General features: G+C 38.9%; 1 protein-coding gene across 14 annotated transcripts in view; it reads left to right on the top strand.

Annotated features, from left to right (window-relative positions):
- Positions 1-20,768, top strand: part of CELF1 (CUGBP Elav-like family member 1) — a 70,588-nt gene that overhangs the window by 15,590 nt on the left and 34,230 nt on the right. For 10 of the 14 annotated variants that reach the window (XM_037028031.1, XM_037028032.1, XM_037028026.1 and 7 more), the window contains exon 2: positions 17,719-17,758. The exons of the other annotated variants lie outside the window; for them this stretch is intronic. The gene's annotated coding sequence lies outside the window, so the exon portion shown is untranslated. The remainder of the gene's footprint in view (positions 1-17,718; positions 17,759-20,768) is intronic. 14 annotated transcript variants of the gene reach the window in all.

Here is a 20,768-nt window from a genome sequence, read left to right as displayed (position 1 = left end):
CAGACTGCCTTGCAGTTGGTGCCACAGTTACCACATGGTCTGATCTGTGACCCTGTCCTCTTTTGACTGTGCCCACATCGAACTGTATCCCACATCGAACTGTATCCCACATCGAACTGTATCCCATATCGAACTGTATCCCACATGCTATCTTGACATATGTCCTCACAAGCAATCTAGATTTTTAAGCTTCCATTCACAGTTGATTCACAGTGGGGGAGAGCCATGTTCAGAAACTTTTTCTGATGGCCTGAGTTTTCTTGTCTTTCATCCTTTGCTTCTATTTATGTTCTTTGTATCTCTTCTTCCTTGAGCTTGCACCTTCTGCATAGTTGACTCCATTATATCATCCTTGGGGCTGCAGAATAAAAGTTGGAAGATTTTAAAGTTAAAAGTTCCCAGAATAATGTTGTCGCCCACATTGCACATATGTCACATTTTGAATTTACTAGTTGAGCCTCTAAATATGTGCTTTCTATACAGTACGTGCAGTGTGATAATTTAGTTGCCATGAGAACTTAAAAATCTTAGGCTTAAATGGTTCAGTAACAGACACATTTTTTCTTTTATTGCCTTAGAGGAAAGGTAGTTTTTTTGTGTGTTATCTAATATACTTTTTATAAATTGAAATATTTGGCTGTGACCATTCTCATATATCGTCTCTTGCTAACAGTGGGACGGGTGGTTTCTTTGTCTGTTGTCACTCTCCTTCGTTCCAGTCTTCCATGCTCTAGTTTTTTCCCCTCTGTACCTGTCTCCTGTTACTCTCTCTGCTACAGGATAGGATTGGAAGTAAGAAACTGGAACCTTTTAAAAAGAGTGCACCTGGAGAGAGACTGTCTAACTAATGGGGTGTCTTTAAGCACACCTAAGGAATTCTTCTCTCATGTAAGCCCCAAGATGAGCTTGTAGTGGTAGAATTTGCTTGAAAAGTTAAAAAAAAAAAAGGCATCGTAACATTAGTCTGTCTTGAAAATTTTTTGGAATACATTATTTTGATTAATTTCTTGGTCAGGATATTTGTTTATTTCTGGCTGGGTTTAGTCATGAAGATGCCCTTCTTTTTGGCCAGTAGTATGAGGAGGTGACAGGATGTTAGAGATGGAACACACTGTATTGTTTAGTCATGGGTTCTTAAACGTATTTTGGATCATGGAAATCTGGTGAAAAGCTATGGACTTAATTTCCCTATAAATATAAGCAAATAAGTACATAAATATAGTTTGCACATATATGTGTAAACTTTGTTACATAATACAAGGAAGTTTATGGAATCTGTTAAATATCCATAGATTCCATAGGTCTGTGGACTCCTGATCTGATCCAGTGCAATTTTTCACTTGATGAAATGGATCCAGAATAGAGAAATAACTTGGCCAAAGGCTGAACCATGTGATCATAGCTGTGCTCATACCCTCCAAAATTGCATATCAGTTCATATCAGGAATCAACATTGTTACAACAGGGCTACTGAGAAAAATTAATTATAGAGCTACTATACACAATTAAGAGGTTTTTAGTAAAATGTTGAACAATTGTATGCCATGTTTTCTGAGACATGAAAGTGCCACTACTGTAGGACAATTGCTATCTTCCCTTTCTGTATATCAAGCAGGGTGTGGACAGGGCTCTGCCTGGCACTAGGAAATCTAGGTATTTGCTGTCATTTAAGTATCCTTTGCTCATCATTACCACCATATTACTTGCGAGGGGCAAAGAGAAGAATGTTAAAATTTCCAATAGTTAATTTGCTGATACACTGTATTAAAGTAAGCAAGTATAGTGGGCCAGATAAGTCTTAAAAATTTGAAGGCTTTTCTTTTCTTTTAAATTTTAGGGAAAGTGCATTGTTGGGGAGCTACCTAGTATATTTGTATTCGTGCCCCGTAAGCTTGGATCGTGCACACGTGTACACCAGACAGTTCAGTGGTGGAAAGGAGCTGGGCAGTGCTCTTTTTTTCTCTCACGCCTCCCTTACCCCCTGGATGACAACAGTATTATGTCATCTCGGACCTCAAAGGACATCAGCATTAGCATTTGTAGTTCTGCCATTTTGTCTCCCTGTGGCAGGTGTTTGTTTTTCCCTTAATGGTGGCGTGAAGCTTCCTCAAGGCCAAGCAGAGATTTCTGAGATGGAAGGCTATTTTCCTGAAAGTGTTATGTGAGAGATATTAGAGTGGACGTTGAGTTATGGTCTAAGTTTATTTTTGTCCTTCTTTAGAATATATTTTCTCTAAAGTGAGCAAAAACTATTATAATTTTGCCTCTATAAGCAATGTGGTATTAATTTCATATGCTGTAAAACATTTTAGGTTTAAGTTATTATACATTTTTAAATTATATCCTCAAGGAACTTCAGGAATGGAAGGACCTCAGATTAGAAATCATGTAGTTCAAATCCTATATCCTCACATTTAAGATAACTGCAGGGTTCTCTTAGAGTGCTGGTAGATGGGACCCCTGGAAGGTATAGGTCTATCTGTCCTCAGTCTCTCTCTTTCAATTTGCATAGCATTTATAGTTTGTACCCCACATTTTAAGCCTAGTCATGTATGGTCAGCTTTTATTATCTCATGTATTAATCTTATCCAAGAACTAGGTAAGTATTGGGGGTTCTCGAAAGCATGGCTCACATTTGTTCTGAAGCCTGTGCAATACTGAATGAATATATAGACAGTGTGCAGTAAGTACTGGTTGATTTATTAGAGCTGAAGTAGCTCTGACCAGAGTGAGTCAGTTGGTTGGAGTGTTATCCCATAATCAAAAGGTTGCTGGTTCAATTCCCACTCAGGGCACATGCCCGGGTTTACATGCAGGAGGCAGCCAATTGGTGTTTCTCACATCAGTGTTTCTTTCTCTCCCTTCCCCACTCTTAAATGAGAATAAAATAAACCTTAAAAAAAAAGTGACAAAGCATAGAATCACTTGATCCAATCAGCCATGCATCTTTTAAAAAATCTGCAGAGTGTTCATTCTGCTCAGAAATTAGGCTTTTCATATATTTCACATTGAGATGAATCTGAATGAATAGTTCTAAGCAAAGTAATTTTTGGAATATAAATACATACTTGGCTTCTGAATGTATAAGCCAGCATCCTGGGAAATATATTTTTATTGTATCAGAATTTATTTTAACCTCTGCCAACCAGAAAAAGTAAGAGGCCCTGAAATACAGCCTGAGAATTGGAATGTAGCAAAAGGAGCTATAAAGGTTAGACTCATTCATATAAATGGGAAACAACCTTTTTGTGTGTGTTTAAATTCCCAGAATCTAAATGATAAATTTAAGCCTCATGGGTACTACTGATCTGGTAAGAATCTGACCTAGTAGAGTATTCACAATGTCTTTTCTGTTTGCCTGGGCTGAGGGATTCTTGGTGTAGGTGACTGAAATTGTTAGGAAGTTCCTTGATTGAAAGAGAATCTCTCAAACCTTTCTTCAAGTACCAGCCTGTATGTTTCTGCTTTTTGTCTGGAGCGTGTGAACAGAGTGCATGTGTGTGTGAGGTAATTGGGCTTTCGCTAATGGTCCCTTTTCAGCAACCATGTATGGGTAAAGCTGTGCAGGTCTCTGCTCCTCCCTCTCTGAGCATGGAGCAGAATCTGTTCTGCTGAAGCTGCCGTTCCACTTTTCAGCTTTCTATATTTGTACAGCAACAGCAGGCACAGCCCACTGGTTAGGCCGTGTGGCTGCCCTGTGTACCCACATTGGCCCAGGGGCCTGCTCAGGGCTCAGCCAGGGCCCAGCCAGGGCTCAAAGTCTGTGTTCTTAACGTGCGTCCATCTGTCTGTGTACATTTCTGTGGAGGACTCAGGTTTTCAAGTTAAAGAGGTGACCTGTTTGTCTTTGTTGTCTTGCTTTGTCAGTTATAAATTTGAGAGAATGTTTGAGAATCTTTGAGATGGGGTGAGGAGGCAACATTTATATCATTTAACAAAATATGTTTTGGGGGGAGGTGCCAAACTGGCAAATACAGTGTCAGAAATGGTCTTTGGGTTCTCTCCTAGAAACTTAACTCATTAAAGTAGTAGTCTTTTCCCCCTCTTGTTTTATAACTGGTCACAAAGATCAAGTCTTAGGGGTAGAAATGAATCCTTTCCTGGTACAGATTTAAGCAGAAAACCCTGAGACACCCCTGCGCCCTTAAGAAATGATTTTGTGTGGTAGGGGCTAAGCCTCTTGGCCCTTTGCTGGGAAAGGAACTGTGGGAACCTACCCTGTTGGCTTTGGGCTTTGCAGTGGTCTGTGCTATGTTTGCGCTGCTTCAGAATACTTTCTAAAGTTTGGCCTCACAGAGAGGGTTTGCAGTGTGTTTTGGTGTCATGTCTATTTAAGGAATAGTAGGGGACATGACATGTAGACAGATTTCAGGCTATTTCCAAAACAGTATTGGGTTTGTTACTATATTTTTAAAAGATGCTTTCATAATTTGTTATGAGATATTCTAATTAGAAATGAATTCCTCACTCTTGGTCAACTTAAGTCTAAATTAAAGTTTGTTTATTTTATACTTGACTCCCCTCCCCCATTGCCCATGAGTCATAAGCATGCAGACTTGGGAATAGAACATGTCAGCTGAGTAGGGGATGAGAGTTCTCTGCACATATTTGTAACTGTGACTTATGAGGAGAGAAAAGGACTTTAAAAGCTAGAGAAACACATTCTCTATGCCACGTGGTTTGATCGCAAAGTTCCCTGCTACTATTTGCTGATGTATTCTGACTCTGGATCACTTAGGAATTTGTTTTGCCACTTGTCCATTTTGGCTTTGGGTGTGTGTGTGGAGGGGGCAATGGGTCGGTGTTTAGGGTCCAGGACCTGGTACTGAGCCTCTCAGGGGGTCCTGCATATCTAAGGACTTTCTATTGACTGTGATGTTAAATAGGCTTTCTCCGTCCCCTTCTTGGCAACTCCTAGTACCCATCTCATGGGTACCATCCTACTAATGTTTCTCATTTATACCATGAATTACTATATGCTCTTGGTAGGGTCTGTCACTGGGGATTAACCTCAGCGACAGCTCTACCTCAGGAAAGGGCAGTGTGGCTAGCACATCTCTGTTCTACTTTTCTTTTTATTCGTGATCTTTTAAAGAAATTTATAATTTCCCCAGTCTCATTTTATTAATCATCTTGTCAAAGAAGAAAACTTTTGGGGACCCATCCTGTTTCACCATAGGTGCCAACCTTAGAACCTGGAAGAATAATGATGGGAAACATTTACTGAGCACCTTGATGTTCCATGCACTGTTCTCAGTGCTTTCTGTATGTAAACCCTTTAATCCTCTTACACATCCTGGAAGGTGATCCTAGTACTGTAACCATTTTCCAGCTGACGATACAGGTATAGAGAAATTAAACAGTTTACCCAAAGTTGCCTGGTTAGTAAGCAGCAAAACTGGGATTAGAAAGCAGCAGTGTGACTAGAGTCTGAATGTAGGGTATATTGTAGACTGACAATAAATATGTGTCTATTTTATTAACAGAGTTGAACTATTTGGGGCTATTGAATGATGAATCAGTTTAATCCAGTTTTGTGTTAGAATTTCCTTATGAAAATGACTGACTCTGGTTTTGCAGGTCACTGTCAATGAATCCCTTTATTGATGATAAGGAACTGCAAGGCAGATAGCAAGTCCATGGGGCATCCTCCAAATTACTAGTATGCTAGTCCCAGACTATTTACTGAAAGTATTGAAAGCAGAATGTTTGCTTCCTTAACTCTTGTTCCCTGCACTGCACATCCTCACGAGATGCCCTCAAAGGGGGAGCGTAGGAAAGGAACATTGGCAAGTTTTGCCTAATCCACTAACCTTGATCTATGTGCATATAACAGGGTAACAGGAAGGTCTGCTCAAAAGAAATAATGGTGGGAGAATTATAGTAGGCTGAGTAACTTCAGTGAAGGGTAACAAAAGTGTTGTTCTATCTTAGACAATGTGGTTGGATAGCACAGAAGTTTGATTTAGACAGGGAAATAAGGATTAGTTCTCCTGAGATGTTTTAGTCTCTGTGTCTCTCTCAAATTGATGGCAGGTCATTCTTTGCCATATATGCTTTCCCTTGGATATATGCTGTCCTATGTTTTTTTGTTTGTGATGTAAGTCATGTCTTCTGAACAAGACTTAAAACTCATTAAGGACAGGGTTTGGGCCTTTTTTCGGTACCCTCTCTAGTTCTTGTTTTATAGTGGATATTCTGTCTATATGTTTTTCATTGATAAAGCTTCCATTTTATAATGAGCTTGTTTTGTGAAAATGAAGTCAAAATATTGACGAGTTTAATTTTGTGGAACGGGTTTTTTTTTTTTTTTAAGGAGTGGTTTGAAGGAGGCGACAGATCATATAAATGGGTATCTGTGACAAGATATCTGTGAGCAGTACTTTTAGGAGCATAATTCAAGAGTGATGAAAGCATAATAATTGAAGTAACTTTTTAAAAAGTGACAGTATTAATGAGATACTTAGAATTTGCCCTGGGGTTGTACATCCTTTGGGTTGAATCAAACTAGCCTGAACAGACTCCCTGACTTGCTGAAGCAAAGGTGTAATTTTTGTACTTTCTGGCATATAACCTAACCATTTCAGGAAGCATTTGCATAGGAGTCTTTTCTGATTTTGTAGGATTATGATATTAAGAACAGAAAGATTGAATGAAGTTTCCTGCTTGTCAGCAGAACAGGATAAACCTCTTGAGACAGGGCCATATGGAAGTATCCTGCTTGAGTGCCCATGTGTTTGAGGTGAGGTTGGGGCAGATGGTACAGGCAGGGTTCTCTTGGCTGCTTGGGCAGGGGTGTTGGAGATGATAGACGTTAGATGCTAGGTGTTGTGGAAAGTCTGTTGTGTGTTGTATGTATTGGGCACATCTGCCTAACGAGTGGAGTGAGCTCAATGAAAGGATGGGTTGGGTGGTGTTGAGGGGTGAGATAAGGGAAGAGGTGGGGGATGTGCTGACCTTGAAATGATACCTGCAATTTGATCTTAACCTCTGAGATTTGATCTGAGATTGGGGGGAGGGAGACAAGACACAGTGCGAGAAACAATATTCCAGATGCCTGGCTTCTTCTGTTGTCTAGAGCCTTCAAGTAAGATATTGCAGGACCGTAGGATTTTTCTGTTGAAGCTTGAAGCTGTTTTGGTCCTTTTTGAGGTACTAGGCCAAAAGCTGTATTCATAGAACTTGTTTTGACTTCTTATCTCACCCCAGCCCTATCTTCCTTACTGGAGTTCAGCTAATGGTACACTCTGCCTGGCAAGAAAGGTTGATTGAAGGAAATGTACACATAGAAATACAGCTGAGTGATTGAAAATGGCTCCAAACTTTGTAAATAGGCCAGTCTTAAGATTTGTGGTTTAAGCTTCATGAACATCAATTGAGTTGCTGGGGTAACTTCAAATGATGCAGTATAATTACCTGGCTCACATGTGGTATGCTGCTGGTTCAACTGGACAATGGCTATTTCTACACAGAAGTTTCAAGCAGAGCAGGGGAAAAAATACAAAAACAAAGTACTTGTTTTGGAACAGTATGAGTTGGGAATTTTCTTTACTTTGTCCTTCATAGTTTGAGGAGTTTTCTTCTAAAAATTTTCTATAGAATAAGTAGTATCATTTTGTAAACAATTCGGCCAGTATTCCACATTTGCAACCTTGTTAGCAGTTTTTTGTTTACCTTTCCAAAGATCTTCTGTTTGTATGCAAGGCATGCATAATTCCTTTCTAATTATAATTATATAAGTATCTTTTTATCCTTAGTAGAGGTTGGAACTGCCTTACTCTTTAGTAGCTGCAGAGTGTCCTGCTGTATTGCTATACTATAACTTATTTAACCAGCACCTAGATGATGGGCATATGTGTTTCTAGTTCTTTGCTATTCTGAATAGTGGTCTTACAAAGCCCCCCTTTGCGTACTTGTGTATATTTTTAAAACTGGAATTTCTGAATCAAAGGGCATGGGTAGTTGTCAGTACTGATAAGATACTTTAAGATCTTTAAACAATATTTAGCAAGTTATATTATCCATTGAAGAATATTATTAGTGATCAGAAAGATCTCAGTGCAATGGCAAACGACCATCCCAAACAATTAGTAGAGTGAACACATGACCTGAAATGGAAGATTTAAGAAACCTTCTTGAGATAAGCTTTGTTAATTAAACCTAGCAATCATTATTGTCAGAGAAGTAAGTTGCCTAAAATAGGCAGGAGCCAGCCCTTCCTTTAAAATTTTTTTAAATTTTATTTTTATTTTAAGTGAATTGGTGATGGTAGCTACAAGATAGATAGATATCCCTCCCTCCCTCTTATTCAAAATGTTAGTTTCTCTCTCTTTATCTGTTACTCTCAGAATGTTAGTTTCACCCATTTATGATCTCTACCAATTAGAAAAACATTTGTGGTCCTTGACTCATTAGATCTTTTACTCTTAAAACTATTCAGCCCTGGCTGGTGTGGCTCAGTGGATTGACCGTGGGCCTGTGAACCACATGATCGCGGTTTGATTCCCAGTCAGGGCACATGCCTGGGTTGCAGGCCAGTTCCCAGCGGGGAACTCGTGAGAGGCAACCATACATTGATGTTTCTCTCTTTCTCTCCTTCCCTTCCTCTCTAAAGATAAATAAATATTTAAAAAAGAAAACCTATTCAGATGGCTTTGACCATTGGTTATCATAGTCAGCTTTTAAATTCTGAATAGTTATATCTACAGTTTAATCACCACCTCAGAAAATAAAAGCAAAGTAACATTTTGAATTTCCTCTCCCAAAAAAAGCACTTTACAGATGGACTTTTTTTTTTAACCAAATAAAATGTTATGACTCCAGAAAGTTTTAAGTTTCACTGACTGGTTGTAGAGCCTAGGTCACTTAACTTGCTCTCGTCACTTTAGTTCTGAAAAGTGGGAATGAAAATGCTAAATAATCTCCTTTGAGTGCTCAGAGAAATAATTATAGTCATTCCCAGAAGGTTATGTATTATAGAAATGACTTCAGAGATATCAAGATTATAAAATAATTTTAAAAGTAACTTGACAGTGTTTCAGAAGAAAATTAGTCACATTCTGCCTACATGGTACTAACATATGGTGCAGCCCTGATGAGCTGCACAAGTGGGCTGAAATCAAAATGCAGTTGGAGAGGAGCAGTAGTGACTCACTGGATGAGACAGATTTGGCCTTATGGCAGGGCAGTGAGACTAAAGTGGAACTGGTGGCCTTAGAACATGTCAAATTTGAGCAAGCGATACGTGAATATTATGGGGAAATAGAATGAGCCCTTGAGTTTGGTGCTTTGTCTGGTGTTTCAGTCCCTGTAGGTAGGCCCTTCTGTGTCTTTAGAGCTTCCACTTCTTCTGCACAATGGGGGAGCCTTTGCTGCTGCTGACTTCTGTGCATGAGTCCCTGTGTCTTTGAGGGTAGAAACCACTAGTCAAGTATTTAACATTGATATGCCTGAACACTGGATTCAAACTAGAAAAATGCAGAGAGTTAGCAGTTCTCCCCAGAGAAAGCGGCACGTTAACTTAGCTAACATATATAAATTACTGCTGTTACATCGAGCAATGTGCTGCCCAGTTCTGACAGTGCTGCCAAGGAAACAGGAGCTAAAACAGAATGAGATTCCTACATTTCACTCCCAATACCCAATAGAGAGCTATAGGAGGAGGAGAGAGGGAATATGTATTTCACCGTGTATAATGAGCACTTTTTTTTGCCCAAATTTTTTGGGGAAAAATAAGAGTGCACACTATACGTGGGTAGTACTAATTCCCAGTTTGTCATGAGTGAGATGCGAATTATACATGGGAAATAGCACTAGAACGTGGGTGCATGTTATAGACAGGAGTGCATTATACACGGCAAAAGATGGTGCTTTGTGGGGATTTGAGAATAACTTGTTTTGAGAGTATAGGCATTTTGGAAGGAAGTAGAAAAGGAGATTTTTTTTTTCCTTTTTAAGGATTTTTCGATCCCTTTCTACCTCACCTGAGCACCTCCAAAATAGGATTCCCGTCTGGTGAGACGGTCTGCTGTTTAGGTGCGAATATAGTCGCATGCAAGGACCGTATAACAGCAGGAGATGGGATGACAGCTCAGAGAGAGGAAGGAACAAAGAGCCAACTCACTTACCCTCCTCCAACTTTACTGCTTTTTTGTAGCAATTTCAGCAGATTTCATAATTATGTTGGCTTTGTAAAATAGACGCTGTTATATTGATTGGTTGTGACATAATAGGAAGGATGCTATTGGTGCAGTCAGGCCAGTTCTGACTGATTCTTAAATACAAGCTGTTCACAAGAAAAATGTCTTTAACTGTTAAGTGAAAAAGGTAGGTTATGTAATAATATGTACAGTATGGATTTAATTTGATAATAATTATGCATATTTTAGTGTGCATGAATCCTAATATATACATAGAAAAAAGCCATGTAGGAATTAAACCAACATGTGGTTTTATGTAAAAAAATGAATAATTAGGTAAATTTTTTAATGGAGGAAGTAGAAAAATTAAAGGAATAAACAATTCACTTCTATTTTTTAAATGGGGGGCACTGCTCACAATGTTTCTTTTACCCAAATACCCACAGCTGAAAGGTGGGGAGACGTTTCTTACAAATAATTATGTGTAGTTGTTTTAATTTAAATGTTAATGTAAAATTAATTATAGTAGACAAACTAGAGAATTTCAGTTCAACAGTTGAAGGTTGGATATGTTCTGGAGAAGGGACTTGTTACTTGTTCACAAAATGGTAACATTTGAAATACGTTAGGTTGGCCAAAAAGTTCTTTTGGTATTTTTTCCTACATGGCTCTATTAGTGGCTCTTTAACTTCATTTGAAATGATTTTGTTACATTGTATTGTGACAGCTGTCATACCAACATGTATTTTAAAAAACTTTAAACTGGTGAATTTTTGTGTAGCCATTTTAATATTGAAGATGGAAGAAAATATGCGACATTCTGGCGTATTATGCTTTATTACTTCAAGAAAGGTAAAAACTCAACTGAAGTGCAGAAAATGTTTTGTGTAGTGTATGAAGGTGACGTGACTGATTGAACGTGTCAGAAGTTGTTTGCGAAGTCTCATGCTGGAGGTTTTTTGCTGGACAACACTCCTCGGTTGGGTAGGCTACTTGAAGTTGATAGTGATCAAATCAAGATACTAATTGGAAACAATGTTATAACACGTGGGAGGTGGCTGACATGCTCAAAATATCCAAATCAATAAAGTTATTGGTGAGAAAAATGGTCTTATTTTACAAGAAAAACTAAACGGACTCTTTGGCCGACCCAGTATTTTATTAACAAAAATTTAGGAATAATATTTACACATAGTTTTTCCTAGGTGTATTCCATATGTGGATAGCAATTTAAAATCAGTTTGGAGGAAATAGGATTATGCCTTTAGATGACTTTTAGTGATAGTCTAGATTAATCTAGTCCTGTCCTCTGGTTTTATAGATGAGGGAGCTGAGGCCCAGAAAAAAGTCACTCACTCAAGATCACACAGATGGTGTCAGATTTGGCCTTTGTCTAACATACTGTCTGTTTTGTTACTTTGTAGCAGAGAGTCAAAGCACAGGCCAGGCAGGTGGGGAGCATTCTAGCAGTGGTTAGAGAATCTAATGAAAACTTGGGATTCTCTCTTCAGGAAATCATCATGTTCGTTTTCACACAGTTAAGCAGGAAAAAAATCTATATCTATATCATAGGTTTCATAGACCTACTTAACCTCCCTTTCCCCACAGCTTGTCTATGGACTTTGAAGAGATCTGAGGGTCCCAGATTGAGGATCGGATGAAAAAGGAGAGGCTTTAAAATTGTTGCCACATTGCATAACAATATTAACATGCTGAACTGGGTTAAAAATGGTTAAGGTGGTAGCCCTGGCCAGGTGGCTCGGTTGGTTGGAGTATCGTCCTGTGCACCAAAAGGTTGCAGGATTCAGTTCCTGGTCAGGACACATACCTAGGGTCCTGGGTTTGATCCGGGGATGAGGGTGGGAGAGAAGCAGCCTATTGATGTTTCTCGTCTCTCTCCCTTCCTTTCTCAATTAATAAACATATCCTTGTGTGAGGATTAAAAATAATTGGTTTAAGATGGTAAATTTTACATATTTTTTTACCATGGGCTTTTTTTTTTTTTAGGCTGGAAAAAAAATTGTTGCCACTGAAGAAAGAAAGAGCATACCAGCCAGTGGAGGAGGAGATGAGATTGAGATCTGTTTATAAACTCTTCTACTAGGGTCAGGGAGAGGACACACATAGCTGACTCAGTCTGTAAAGAGTCAGAAGCCCTAAATTTAAGCCTGAATCATGGGCATAGTAGTCACAGAGCAAGAGTCACAAGGGAAAAGGAGATTTTTGTACACCTCACAAAGCAAGTGTTAAGCTATATCCTTTCCGACCACGATAGGTCAGAACGAAGCCTGGGGCAGTTCAGGACCCAGAGTGTTCAACATAGAGTAATTTATTAGAGTGGCAATGCTCTGAGAATAATGGAACTAGAAGGGAATTTACTGTGAGCTTCAGTGTTATCTGTTTAATCCAGCTAATCACCTCCATTTTACAGAAAGCAAAACAATTGTTTTTCTGTGGTCATTTAGTCTTGGGTCCATCTGTGTTGCTGAGTGCTTTTACACATTTTATTTCATTTAATGGACTATCCTTAGAATGTTAGATTCTCCCCTGTTAGTTGTGATATGTGTGCCCAATCCTGGATTAGAATCTGATGGCAACTATTATATCTCTGCCACACGCTCCTAAGGAAGATAGGTAGATTGGCTCCCCTAGTCAAACTCTACTAGATTTTAGCACCATACCCTGGTGAAGTTTTGCTTGGATATGAGCCTGCCTAATCCGGAAAGCTTCACAGTTGATCCTTTTATCTGGCCACTTGGATTTCTAGTGTATGGGAGCTGGAGGACAAGCAGTTTTCCTAACCAGTATGCCCAGGCTTTCTTCTTATTAGATTAGAGGTTGTCAAATGTTTTTAAAAGCAGAAATGTTTTTCCCTGAACACAGAAGTCAAGCTGTTGAGGTTGAAACAGGAGGGCAAGGCATAGCCCAGCTGTTTGCCTCTCTTGGCCCTCGAGTTTAACCATAACCCTAAGTCCATTAAGTCCATATTTCCATACCGTATTCCATTAATTTGAGGATGCACACATTTATGAACCAGCCATAAAGTAGGACAAAAAGAAAGACATTGCAAGTGTTCTAAAAGGTAACAGACATTTTAAAAAACAGCATGATTTCCCCAAGTCATTTCTATCATTTGTCTTTTTCCTCTTCCAGTTAGAAGTTTGTACTGTGGCTTGATCAAATTCTGGGTATTCATCTGATTTCTTTTGAGACTTGTACTTAAGTCTTCTTTTATAGGTGAGGAAACTGACACTTAGATGTTAATTAACTTGCTCAGAGTCACAAGTCTACTGAGTAGCAGCAAGAAGTTTTCACTACCCTTAATTGTGTCTCTCATGTGACTGTTGAGACTTTGGACATTTACTTACTTAAAATTTGCATGATAAAAAAGGTCAGATTCAACTTTATGGCCTTCAGCATTTAAACAGTCTTTTCCATGGTTTGTGTACATGATCTTCCCTGTACACAATGTTTAACCTGTGTGCATCCTCAAATGTGTGCATCCTCAAATACGGAATACAGTCTACCTTTCACCTGTGGTTTGAAGTGTCTGGCTTTATATTCCGACCTCTTCGTTACCTAGATTGATGTGATCTTGAGAATTAATTAATTTGTGCCTTTTGTCATCTCTAAGGCTAGAAAAGGTATGAGGATTAAATATAAAGCATCTGAGTTACTATATGTATTGCATACAGTAAATGTTAGCTCAGAAATGCCCAGAAAATGTTAGCTCATATAATTATGACTTTGTAAATGTCTAAACATTTGTCCCCACTTTCAGGTGTTAAGATTTGCAAACTTAACAGTATTGTATTCCATTAATTCAAGAATGTACACATTTATTATCATTGATGGCATTTTAAATTCCTTGATTTGTAGTAACCTTGATTTGTAGTAATGAGATGGCTAAAGATGAAAAAATCTGCCGTTCAAAAAACCATTCATCTCAAAGCAGAATATAAAATCAGTGAATTATCTGTTGTTCTGAATTACCCGGGCCTGTTGTCATATTTCCCAGGAGACTTAGGATTAGGGTTAAACTCGAGGACCAGAAGAGGCACACAGCTGGCTCTTTCTGCCTTGCCCTCCTCCTCTGTTTCAACCTCAACAGTTTGACTTTGTGTTTAGGGGAAAACATTTCTGCTTTTAAAAACACTTGACAGCCCTGGCTGGTGTAGTTCAGTGGATTGAGCCACCGGCCTGTGAACCAAAGGATCGCGGTTCAATTCCCAGTCAGGGCACATGCCTGGGTTGCTGGCCAGTTCTCAGCAGGGGATGCGCAAGAGGCAACCATACATTGATATTTCTCTTCCTCTCTCCTTCCCTTACCCTCTAAAGATAAATAAATAAAATCTTAAAAAAATTGACAACCTCTAATCTGGATAGTTGTTCAATACTTCATTAGCTCTCTGCTTTATATCAACAAAGTTTTTCAAGGTATTGAGAGCACTTCACCAACACTTGTTAGTAAGAGTTAGTGAGTCTTAACAGAATAGTGGTTGCCAGAGGGGGAGATGTGGGAGGTGGTGCAAATGGGTAAAGGATGTCAAATAACTATTGGTGATGTATTAGAAACCAGACTTTCAGTGGTGAGCACACAACAGAGTATACAGAGAAAGTTGTTAACCAGTGTTACCTCAATTTTTTAAAAAAAGAGTTGGTGAATCTTGCTAATGAGGCCAAACATGGGTTCAGGTCTTATTTAGGTCATTGAGCATTACTGTGCCTGCTACCAGCCCCCCTGTATTTGGAGTTTGTAATTCAGTGCATACTGTGTAAGGGCTGCTGATGGAGTGCGTCATTGGCCATCTTCCTGGGAAGGAAGTGTTTTGTCATTTACTCAACATACAGGCTTCGTAGGCCAGCAGAAAACTGAGGAATGGGAAAAGTTTATTACCTTGCCCACACAAGGAAGACATGTAGATCTGAGAGCTTTTGTATCAATCCCAAGAGGTGATGTTCTTTGTTCACTCTTATACCCTTGAAGCATTGTCAAGATCATACGTAAGTTCCAAGATGTATTCCAGAGCCACATATAAATTCTTCCCAGGTGATCTTTCCTTGGGGAAATCATGAGATAGGTAGTTTGCCTTTTAGAGTCCCTGCTACTGTTTACTTGCCAAATACAATCTTAAAACTTCAAAGGAGCCCTGGCTTGGTGTGGATTGAGTGCCAGCCTGCAAACCGAAGGGTCCCTGGGAATTCCTTTCAATTCCCTGCTGGTCTGGGTCCCATGGAGGGGGTGCCCGAGAGGCAACTGATCAGTGTTTCTCTCCCTCCCTCTCTCCCTCCCTTCCCTTCTAAAAATAAATAAATACAATCTTGAAAGAAACTTCAAAGGTGGTCATATTTTGAACAATTTAATACTGCTTGCTTCCCTCAGCTGGCTTGCCCTTCATCCTTCTTTCCTTTGTTGCCTCCCTACCACCCCCCTCTCCTTTTTGGTGCTCTCTTTCCCCCTTAATACTTTTCACCTCTCTTTGGAACCTCTTTTATACCTTCCTTCATGGTGATTGAGAAAGGTAGAGGTAATGTTCATAGAAAAAGACTTTGCAGAGCTCCAAGGAGCTACAGACTTTCTCACAGAGCTTAATGCATTTTGTTTGGTTCCTCAGAAATAAAAGATGTAAAAAACCTCAAACTTCAAGCTTTTAGTTTCCATTTAGCTTTCCCCTCTTCTTAAAGCATTTCTATTTTCCTACAGACTAGGCAACAGAATGTAGGAAAAGCAAAACTGGGAAGACAAAGCTTTTAAAAGGAAAATAGCTTCTTGTGTATTAGGCTTCCCACTTCCCCCTCCAAGTGACGGCAGGCCTGTGTGGATGGCGGAAGACAGGGTGATCATTTTTTGTGTGTTCGAGTTTTCCTTTTAAAAGTCTTTGGGTAACTTAGGAGTAGGGTAATTAATATCCTATTTACCTGTTTGTTTGTTTTAAAGAATTTGTTTTTTTATCTCTTGACTGGGCATTTGGAGTGTTCCTTAGCCCCCTTAGGGCTGCTGTGTTCTCTCGGATCTAGACATGTATCCCTCACCCTTTCACACACTGGCCCTTCTTAACAACCCCAGGCTTCCCTTTTGCTCTCTGTACCCCGGAGATTCCCCAAGTATCATGCTACCTGAGTCTGGTCTCATAGGGTCACACAGCTGCAGTGTTTCTCAGCTGTTCATGCATGTTTCATGAAACACTGGGGGAGGGAAACATGACTCCCGGTCTTTTCTTTGCCCTTTCCGCTTTCCAAAATAAAACTAACAAGTAGAAAGGTAACTTGCTCTTTACCCTCCAAGGTAACCACCACTACTTCACTGCTGTCTGAATAAAAGCTTGTACCTCCTAGGTGATGGTTAACATTTCTCAAGACAGACCGACCATAGGCTTTTTGGGGTTAGAATCCTTCATGCAGAATGTTTTAGTAACTAAATCCTCAAAGTGTGGTCCCCACTGTAAATGGTAATATTACAGGATTGTATAATATGATATTGTGAATTCAGTAAATGTAAATTCCTGTTTCTTAACAACTTTTGATGTTATAGACAGGTCCAAGTAAATGCATCTGTAAGGTTTTTTGTTAGAATAGTGTTTGCCTTCAAGTGATTGCTTTTTGCAAGCATCACTACTTCAGCAAAACTGAAAAGCAATTTGGTCCGTATGAGAAGTCAAATTAAGTACTTAAGCACCGATTTTATGCCTGTCAAGTAACATCTTTGTCTTCAGGGAGGATAGGTAGAGTGTAGTATCTCACAGTTCTGATTCTGGCTTTGACTTTCAGGGTTCTTTCACGCTTTCCAATGTAGAGCTCATTCTTGGTGACTTTGAGCCGTTCTCTTCGTGTAGCTGAAGGAGTTGGGGATGACGTTTGTAAGGATTTGGGCAGCTTTACAGAATCAATCTTTAGTCGCAAGATGGTTTGATAATGTTTAAAAATAAAACAAATTGGTTTTGTGGTTCCTCTCTTTGCTTTTACCTTCAATTAACTTCCTTATCTTTTGATTTTTAAAAAAATTTTTTTGGTTTCAGTGGTTTGCCACCACCCTGCTTTTACAGGGCCAGCTAGATACATTTACAGAGGCAGGAACTTGGTTGCCTTTGAAGAGTTTTATGCCTGGCACCTATTCAGGAAGGTTGCTTTGGGGAATACAGAGTGGCCTCTCCACATTAATAGCATGGTCCTTAATTGCAAAAAGAATTATGCAGTTTTTAGGTTTATTGTAGTTTCCCATCCAAGAGCAGACATTAAAAATGATTGTTTTGGTGACTTACATTGAAATTCAACCTTGTAAATCCTAATTATTGTTTTACAATTCATAGTGACATTTTGGGGCAAGCCTCTGTTAAATCTTTTGGTACTTTAATTCCCTATTTTTAAGTTGATGGAGTTTTAAAATTAGCTTTAAGATGTTAAATGCAATTTATCTTTAAGGTATTGTAAACTTTAAAAATGGGAGAGGGAGGGGTTCTGTTAAAAAATTATCACTAGCCATGGTGACAAAGAGGGCTTTTCTTTGGAAAGAAGATTACATATCTGGAATTATGAGAAGTGTAGGCATGGCCCACTTATTTTTCTTTCCTTGGTTTTTTAGAGTGAAGACATAGTCCAGAGAGGGAGGTGTAAAGCTACAGGTACGGGCTAACTGCTGGATGGGTATGCTCCATGGGCATCTTTTGAAGCTTCTTGCATGAGGCCTGTTGTGCATATATGAAAAAAATTGCCTTCAGAAAGATGATGGCTTTTTTCTAATAAATGGGATATAATTTTTGTTCCTAGGAAGCTAGAAATATCTTCCAGCTGTTTCTCAACTCTCTCCTTAGGTAAACTTTTCCAAGGCAGGTTTATCTCCCAATTGAACTAGCTGATCACTAGTTCTAATAGCTGGGGGGGGCGGGGGGGCAAGAGGGGGAGGAGGGAAGGGAGGGAAAGAGGGGTGAGAGGAGCAGTACTTCACACATAACTACCCAGCTAACTTTCTTTCCTATTCCGATTAAAAACTGGGAGACCAGATAAACTAGAATGAGGGTGAAGACAGGGCTTAATGGTTTTTACACAGATGATGTTGCCCTCCTGGAATCAGGATTTGTCCAGCATGCTGATTTTTTAAATCAGCACTGGAGTTTAAATACAGAATTATACTCAAGATCCAGAACTAGTTTGGTATCTGAAAATGTGACCTGATTTGAAGAGTGGTCCCAATTTGACTGGGCAGTTTATTAGGTTAAGTTTAGTCCCAGACACTTCAAGAGAGTCTCTGAGATTACATTTTGACCTAAAGGGCTAAGCAGGGAAGAGGTCTTTTCTGTTGGTCCTTACCTTTTCACTGATTGGGGGAGGAGACAGCTGTGATTAAGAATGGGGGAGGAAATGGAAAAACCTTTTAGAATTTTAAAAAAGGCATTACTTTTCCTCCTTTTCATCTTGTCATGTCCTCTCAGTATACCATGTATGATAATTTTACAGGCAGACTAACTTGCATAGAACAATCACTAAACTCAATGCTTTTTGTCTTGCAGTGATTTTAGATTTGAAATAAAATAAATTACCTACAATATTTTTTAAAGAATTTTTAAAAAGAATTTATGTATTGGTTTTTAGAGAGAGGGAGAGAAACATCAATGTGTGGTTGCTTCTTGTGTGCTCCCTACTGGGGACCTGGCCTGCAATGCAGGCATGAGCCCTTAACAGGAATCAAATCAGCGATCCTTTGCTTCCAAGCTGGTGCTTAATCCACTGAGCCACACCAGCCAGGGCTACAATATTTTTTATTCTTTCCTTTAAAACTCCCCTTAGATATTTTTTCATTGCCTAGACTCCTACTGGAAACTCACAAAATTTTCTGGCTTGCTTTAAATTATACTCGTCACATTTTTGCAAAAAAAAACCCAACTCCTACAAAGTGAGATATCAGGGAGATCATTACCAATTTAGGTCAGTGTATTTTTGCAGGTGCAAGGCACTGGATTGGGAATTCTAGGAGACCCACTAATTATAGTAGAAGTACTCAAATTATGAAGTGGAATTTAAGTCCATAAAGGGTTTAAGCTAAATTAAATTATTCTGGTTGGTTATTTTCAAGTTGTGTCAATTACTTCTTTTCTACCTTACATCATCCACCTGTCAGAAGCTGGGGCCTGGGTGAACATACAGCTCCCTTACCTGTCCGAGGTTATGACTTACTTAGATTTTCACTTTTCCTTATATAGACAGCTGGTGATTTTTAATGACACAGAGTTTCTTTTATAATTTAGTTGCAGGCTCTAATTTTCTCTTAAGTTCATCTAATTAGACCTCACATTTTACCTTTTAAAACAAACATTTAGATTATCTGGGTGGAGGTATAAAACCACTTTACCTGTTATTGTTGAACTCCCTAGTTACATCAAGATAGCCACATACCAGTCGGGTTGTTGTTTTTATTTCCTTGCTTAACTGTGCTTGTCTTTGCTCTTTCATTTTTGACAAAACAAAGGCTGTGATTTCTAGCATTTCTCTCTCTTAATTCAGTTTTTAAATTGCTTATACCAGGGGTGTCAAATTCATTTTCACCAGGGGCCGCATCAGCCTAGCAGTTGCCTTCAAGGGGCTGAATGTAATTTCAACTCCTTAACAGTTAAGGTTTAGTTGCATTTATACAGTCCTAAAATTATTTCAGGCTTTTGAAGGCAACCATGAGGCTGATGTGGCCCCCAGTGAAAATGAGTTTGACGCTCCTGGCTTATGCTATTTAGATATTCTAAATGCAGGGTGTGCTATTTTTGACGGTTCCCCTTATCTACTATCATTTTTTTGTGGTTTGGGTTCTTAATGTTATAGCAGACTGATTACATCTTCCTGCTTTGATATAATCATGCTTTGAATTACGGCCCTTAGAAAAGAAAGTATAGAATATTCACAGCAAAGAAAACCGACACAGACAACCAAAGAAAGAAAAGGGACCCACGAATATAAATTCATAATGAGGACAAGCGGTAAAAAAGGGCTGAGGGAAAGTTAAGGCTTTCTTTTGCAGTGAGCCTTTGGTTATAATCCTTCTTGTCAACTCTCTATTTCTAATGCATCCTTTATGGGGAAAGCCTGGAGTGTGTTTCTGATATAGAAATTAAAAACAATTTATGAGCATTTTTTGTGAATAACTTTTAATCCTACTTTTTTATTTTAACACCTGCATTTGTATACCCATAATTGTTTTTGTCATCATTTAACTTTGTAACCCTTTTCTAAAATTGAGTGACTTGTGATTGATTTCTGCATTTTATACCCCCCCCCATAAGCATGTTGGATTTAATTATACTGAGATAAGTCTCGTGACCTGCCTGAAGAAAAGCGTTCTCCTTCATCTAATAACATTTCCATCTTGTAGGTTTTTTAAAGTAGTGTTGCTTTATATATTGTGAAATGAATTTTAAAACATTACTCAGAATAAGTACTTCCCACATTTGGCTTGGTGAAAATTACTATCAGGAGTGCACATCGTTTCATACTCTGAGCAGTGCCAGGCTACCCAATGAAGTCTGCCACATTTAAGTACTCCCTTATTATAGATGTGATTCTCATTGAAATAGAGATGTAATTAAAAGCCATGTATTTTTCCTGAATAATTAAAGCATAACAATAACTAGTGGGAACTTTTTAAAAAAC

This window comes from Sturnira hondurensis, unplaced genomic scaffold, assembly GCF_014824575.4.
Source record: "Sturnira hondurensis isolate 20B ecotype Veracruz unplaced genomic scaffold, ASM1482457v3 Scaffold0019433, whole genome shotgun sequence".
NCBI lineage: Eukaryota > Metazoa > Chordata > Mammalia > Chiroptera > Phyllostomidae > Sturnira > Sturnira hondurensis.
This window is presented reverse-complemented; position numbering and strand designations above follow the sequence as displayed.